At 50.8% G+C, this 6696-nt stretch overlaps 1 protein-coding gene across 1 annotated transcript in view; it reads right to left on the minus strand.

The window, feature by feature from the left end:
• The window catches only part of LOC102916801 (protein FAM163A), a 102108-nt gene extending 96829 nt beyond the window's left edge, over window positions 1–5279 (minus strand). Inside the window, exon 1 of the mRNA XM_006996255.4 lies at window positions 5169–5279. The gene's annotated coding sequence lies outside the window, so the exon portion shown is untranslated. The remainder of the gene's footprint in view (window positions 1–5168) is intronic.
• Window positions 5280–6696: the final 1417 nt, after the last annotated feature.

The following is a 6696-nucleotide window of genomic DNA, read 5'->3' on the forward strand; positions in this document are numbered from 1 at the left end:
GCTGGGCAGCCAGGGGACAGAGAGGTACTTTTGTTGTTGTTGTTGTTCTTGTTTTTTTTTTTTTGTTGTTTGTTTGTTTTTTTGAGACAGGGTTTCTCTGTGTAGCTTTGGCGCCTTTCCTGGATCTCACTCTGTAAACCAGGCTGGCCTCGAACTCACAAAGATCCACCTGGCTCTGCCTCCTGAGTGCTGGGATTAAAGGCCTATGCCACCACTGCCCTGGACAGAGATTCTTAGGGGCAAGGAAGTAAACTTAGCATCTTCACTGCTGAAAAATAATCAGTGGGGCATCTCAGGAGACTCCACTTAATCCAGTGAAAACTTCCTTGCTCAAATACTCTGAGGGCAATATAACCCTAGACTTCAGAATGTTTTTCTTGTTAATTTTAAATTGCTCGTTGATGTGAGTATATGCCACATGTGTGCAGGTGCCCACAGAGGCCAGAAGAGAGGCACCTTCTGTAGAGTTACAGGCAAGCTGGTGCCCATGGGTGCTGGGGACCAAACTCTGGTCCTCTAGAAGGGCAGCAAGTGCTCCTAACTGCTTAGCTGTCTAGCCAGTTCAACCCCAGAATAATTTTCAAGCCTGTTGTGGTGGTTTGAATAAGAATGGCCCCATAGGCTCACATATTTGAATGCTTAGGGAGTGGCACTATTTGAAAGGATTAGGAGGTGTGGCCTTGTTAGGGTAGGTGTGGCCTTGCTGGAGGAAGTGTGTCACTGGGGGTGGGCTTTGAGGTTTCAAAAGCCCAAGCCAGGCCCAGTGGCTCTCTTTTCCTGCTGCCTGTGAATCTGGATGTAGAATTCTCAGGCTCCTCTCCAGCACCATGTCTGCCTGCATGCTGCCATGCTTCCTACCGTGATGATAATAGACTAAACCTCTGAACCTGTAAGCCAGTCCCGATTAAATGTTTTCTTTTTATAGGAGTTGCTGTGGTCATGGTGTCTCTTCATTAGCAATAACAGCAGTAGAACATTGACTAAGACACGGGTTTTTTCAAACATGTCCCCCCCCCCCCCCAGCGGTCCAAATGCAACCCTAGAACCAGACGTCCATATCTGCTGATGTCACTGGGTTCCTCCTGGTCCTTTACCAAGGATTGTGGTGCACTCGCCTATCCTGTGATAAGAGTGAGACTTTGAGAGGCGATTCTGCTTATTTGGATTGTTTTCAAAGCCAGCTGAGAATACCTTGTCTACCCAACTCAGACGGCCTCCTGTCTGAAGACATCTCTTCTTCCTGGCTTCCTAAGAACAATCCTGCGTGTTTCAAAGGAATTCTGGATGGACCTGATATTATGACCCTGTGTCCCTTGGCTTGAATCCAAAGGAATCCTCTTGAGCGCCATAAAGGAAGTGGGAGGCATCTCCAACACTGTTCAGCCAAAGACGTATTTGAGGGAACGCGGTAAACACAGGCCAGGCAAAGAGGGTTGTTGAAACTTTACATGGTTCAAAATTTGAAAGCCACAAAGGGTTTACAGTAGGGGCATCAGTCCTGGAGTCAATAGATACTTTTAGACTCCGTGTCTCTCTTTATCCTACTCTTTTATAACATAGTATACATTCTGTATCTCTTATCTCCTCCCCTAAGCCCATACCTTGGAAGACAGTCTCATCAGCCATATAGGAAACTTCCCAATTCTTTTCCTATAGATGAGTAAGACCGTGTTTGACTGTTTGGAAGTAGGGTGAAATATTCAACAAGCTCCCTTTTGATGACTACATAGCCTTCCTTTCCTAGTTCAAATAATGCTATGATACACTCTTCGTGTCCATATAGCAAGCAGCAAGTGGAGTCCCTAAAAATGGAATCAACGGGGCAGATGGGTCAGGAACTTCTAATCTGGGTGGGCACTTCCAAAATGTCTCCAAAGAGGTTGGACCACTTGGCTTCCCTGCCGTCGACTTAGGAGAGAGCCTGTCTGCCCAGAACGGCATGAGTAGTTATCCCTCTTTCCACTGCTTGGTAACTGAAGGAGAGGCTGTCTATGTCACTGTGCTCTGCATATTAAAGCCAATGAACAGCATCCGGCTCTTCTAGACTAGCACCTTCCCTGAGTCTAATGGGATCACAAACATCTGTCTGTAAACAATAGTCTTTTCTTATGATGGTTCTGAATTTGGGGCATCACAGAATGTTGGTTCTTACGGAGAGAAGAGTGGTCCTTTGGCAGGGTGGGAGATATCGGAATTTGAGGGATTAGGCTACAGGCACAGATCTGCCACTTAGCTTTATGATCTTCGCAAATAATTTTACGTCTTCCAAATTCAGTCTCCTCACTGCTGTGGGATGTTCTGTAGGTCCTGTGGGAGCCCATTCTCAGGTTCTTTGTGGCGTTGCCCAGCAGGTCCGTATAGAGGATGATTAGGACCATGGGCCTGAGTGCAGGTGTTTGAGATGGTCTGCACTTGGCTGTGCTGGGGGATGGTCTGTATGCTCTGATTGGTTAATAAATAAAACCTGATCGGCCGTGGCTAGGCAGGAAAGATAGGTGGGACTAACAGAGAGGAGATATAAAGAGACAGAACAAGCCACAGCTATCTCACCTCACCAGTTCCTCAGCTGGTCCTGTTTCCTCAGACTGGAAGCTTCTGTGTCCTCATCCCAATAGCTCTCAGCTGAACTGTGTTGCTCCAAAGCCTGAAAGCTTAACCAGCCAAATGCTTCTAGTTTCTGGTCCTCACGCCTTATATATCTTTTTGCTTTCTACCACCACTCCCTGGGATTAAAGGCTGGCTTTCTGGGATTAAAGGCGTGTGCCACCACCGCCACACTTTTGCTATGGCTCTAATAGCTCTGACCCCCGGACAACTTTATTTATTAACATACAATCAAAATCACATTTCAGTATAATTAGATTACCACCACACCTCACATTAAAAAGGGAGGTAATATTGATTTTTTTGCAATGCCTTGTGATCTGGTACATGAAAGATACTTAATAATGATACTTAAATGGTAGCAGCTTTCCTTGGAGTTAAATCACCAGGTCAGGGTTAACCCCCTGGATACTTTTCACAAAGCACACTCTTACTCCCTAGCCAGGATCAAATGGCTTTTTCCTCAAGTGGCCAGCCAGACCATTCTCACCTCCTCCTCTGAGTCACTTAACCTCTTCCACAGCCTGAGGTAGATCTCTAAACTCTTCTTTGAGCCTGAGTGAAGGCTACGCCAGCTTGTCCCTGGGCCAGCTTTCCTTGTTGCCATAAGATGTCTGAACACAGAGGGAGAAGACAGGGCTCCTTTTCAATTACAGATGGGCAGGTGAGAGATAACACAGAATCCTCTGACAGGATGCCAAGGACTTTCATCAGCTCCATACTCTTGTGGTGTCTGCCTTTTCAGGATATTATTTCTGAGGAGGTCACCAAAAACAGATCTCTAGTTCTGACAGGAATGCCCACAGTTACGGTTTCTGTTTGTGCCAATAACCATCTCCTGGGAGGACTCAGAAGTTTTCCATTCAGGCAGCCAGCACCTCCTTTCACTCCAGAGGCTGTGGTGATGGTGTAGAAATGGTGAGCATGTTCCTGGAGTGAGTGGGGAGCTGGGAGGAGAGTTGTAGCTCACTTGCCTAATACACATCGAACCATCAGAAAACCACACTGGGTTCTTTCTGGATATGGATATGGCTGTATGCCAGCTTAGAGTCTCTCCTACCTGGGAGCTGGGAGAAGAGGCTGAGAAATTATAACTGTTATCAGAGTGTGCCTTTGTTCTTTCTTTCCTTGGTTCACCTCTGGCCTGTCTGAAAGGGGCAGGATCAAAATGTCTGTGGCTTCCAAAAACTTCCTTAGTACCGAAAGAGACCGCCCCTTCCCTCCGAAGACTGCAAACCCCAGGGAATCTTTAGCAAAGTGAATGCCTGGTATCTTGTCTCCCATCATTGTCCCTGGAACTGTCTCCTATTGTGTCTGGAACTGTCTCTCCTGGGACTGGCTCAGACACAGGCAGGACACAGAGATCCCACTGCCTACGTCCATCCCTGCCAGTTACATGGCTGTCTGTCTCCCTGGAATTGGCCCCTAGGCCTGCTTGGGAGAAGCCCAGTTCCTGTTCTCCTGCAATAATGCTGTGCTGGACTGGGAGAGGGTCTGCTGTCCTCACAGACTGGAAAAGCCCAGAGAATGTGTCTCAGTCTGCTGGCTGGACAGCTCCCATATCAAACTTGTTAGGAAGTGTAAACGCCCAGGGCCCCCCAGCTGCATGCAGAGAAAAGGAAGGTCCTGGTGAGACCAACAACAACAACAACAACAAAAAAAAATTAACCCCACCCCACCCACGCGTGCCGCTGCCAAACAAAATCAAAGTAGCTGAAGGTAGCCCTAGGGTGCTAATAGCTCATAGGTCTCATTTCTGCCTTTCTCCTTTGCCTCTGAGGACGCCACCCTTCTACGAAATCTTCTGAAGCTCCAACATGTGCCAACAGAGATCGGGGTGACCAGGACCAGGCAGCAGACTCACTCCAAGCCCTTGTCCCTCCGTCCCTGGTCTCTATTTGGGTCAAGCCTTGATGCTGCTAGCCGTGGCTGGCGCGGGGTCCGGGATGTGGGCGCAGGGAGGTGGGCCCGGGGGGCTCAGGAGCAAGCGGGCAAGGGACCTGCCACGGAGCCTGATCTCTTAACGGGAAATCTCTGGCTGCCCTGGCCCCAGAGTCGCTGGCAAAGATGCCTGTCCCCGAACTCCCTTGGATTGTCGCGCCCACACACCCTGCCCCCTGAAGCCACAAAAGCACCTCTGCCCTCATTATTTCGTAAAACTTCAGGAAAATCCCTAGCAAGCTTTCTCGAACCTGGACGCACCGACTGACAACTGCCAATGGCCAGGACAGCGCCCTCCAGTCCCCTCCGGCACCCACGATCGCTAGGTTCCCATGCCTAGGACATCCCTGGAAGCACCCGGTGTCGCCTGCCCCAAAGCTGGTCACCAAGGGTCCCAGAGGGTCGCCAGCGCCAAGGTTCAGCCATGAAAGCAGGCAGGATCCCAGGAAAGTGGTGCGGGGCCAACAGGCGGGGGACCGGTGGAGGCGAGGGGCTCCAGGGGCTGGCAGCCCCTCCCGATTGCGCCTCTTTGAGCTACGGCAGCCGGAGCCAGGAGGACGAAGAGCGCGGAGCTGGGTCAGGGCGCGGTGCGCTGCGCAAGGTGGCGCGGGGGGAGCGCTTACCTGGGTGTTCAGTCGCCCCCGACAGCGCTCGGGTGCCGGGCACATCCACACTCCGAGCCCGGCGATCCGCCTGCTGTGTGGCCGCACCGCACCGCTCCCTCTGCGTGGGCGATTGCCTCGTAGGTCCCGCGGCCAAGGCTGCTCCACTCCTCTGTGGCTCCCGCGCGGCACTGCCCCGGGCTCTGCGCGCCTTCCTCCCAGCGCCAGCGGCCTGGCCGGCCCACGTGAGGCTGCTCTGCCCGCCCCGACTCTGAGAGCGCTGCCCGGGTACCCAGCCCAGAACCTCCTGGCTCCTCCAGGTGGCCCGGGATGGGGGCAGGTACCGAGAGACCTGATTGGCGCTGGCAGGATCCTGGGAGAATCCCCAACCAGCAAGGAGAATTGCACTTAGGGATGTAACGGGTCCCCTGGCGTGTTTGTCCAGAAAAAAAAAAAACCTCACTTAGCTCAGCTGCTTTTCAGCCCAAGCAACGCAGACCCCAGGAGTCGCAGCATCCAAGGGACGACTCAGTAGTGGGGACTTGACGGGCTGCAAATGGAAAGTCTAGAAGAGAATTTAGGCGCCAGAGTGTGTCGCTGTCCACTGAAGAGGGACCGCCGCGACAGCTACCTCAAAGGCTCATCCTTTTTGCTATTCCCAGGCCTGGGAGTCTGGTGACACTCGAGGTCTCTGCCTTTGATGTACCAGGTCCTTGTGGAGGAGGCAGAGTTAGAGTGTGTGCTTACCTAGCCCTCTGGTGTCAGACCTATCAGGAGAGGGACAAGAGAAACATCAGAGGTACTAGGGATTTCTTAACTGGTGTCTTCAAAAAACAAAAACAAAAAACCATTTATTTATTTTTGTCTGTGTAGATGTGCGTACTATGGCCCTCGCGTGGAGGTCAGAGGACAACTCGCAGGAATCAGTTCTTTCCTTACACCATGTGGGTCCCAGGACTTGAACTCAGGTGATCAGTGACAAGTGTTCACCCTCTAAGCCACCTCAGCAGCCCTGCTCAATGACTTAAGACTCGGAGAGTTACCTGAGAACTGTACCCCAAACAGGGAAACTGTGATAGCCGTCGTTGGAAGGTCTGCTCAGAGAACAGGACAGGAGAATGAAGGAAACTAGCCTCGCCCAAAGGATCTCGGGCCAGAATTCCTTTCTCAGGATTCTGCGTCAGTCCTGTTTGGTCTGGAGATTTGGAGGAAGAAACCGGGTCACTCAGGATAAGCTCAGTGAGGGAGCTTTCCCACTACATCAATTATGTTTTCTTTTTCACACTTGGGGTAGTCTGGGCGGTTCAAGGAAAAGACGACAGATTTGAGAAACAAAAATAAAATCCTGAACATGAGAAATGATAGGTTCCCAGTCTGATCGGATTCATCGAAGGATACGAAGAGTGTCATCAAGCTAGACGACTTCATTATTCTCAATTCATTATTTTAAAGAAATAATCATCTAAGGCCAGCTTCCCCCTCCACCTGGTCACTGCAGGGGAACTTCTGTGGTTCAGTACTGTGTTACTTTCTCTTCCCGGGTTGTAAA

This window comes from Peromyscus maniculatus, chromosome 11, assembly GCF_049852395.1.
Source record: "Peromyscus maniculatus bairdii isolate BWxNUB_F1_BW_parent chromosome 11, HU_Pman_BW_mat_3.1, whole genome shotgun sequence".
NCBI classification, from domain to species: Eukaryota; Metazoa; Chordata; class Mammalia; order Rodentia; family Cricetidae; genus Peromyscus; species Peromyscus maniculatus.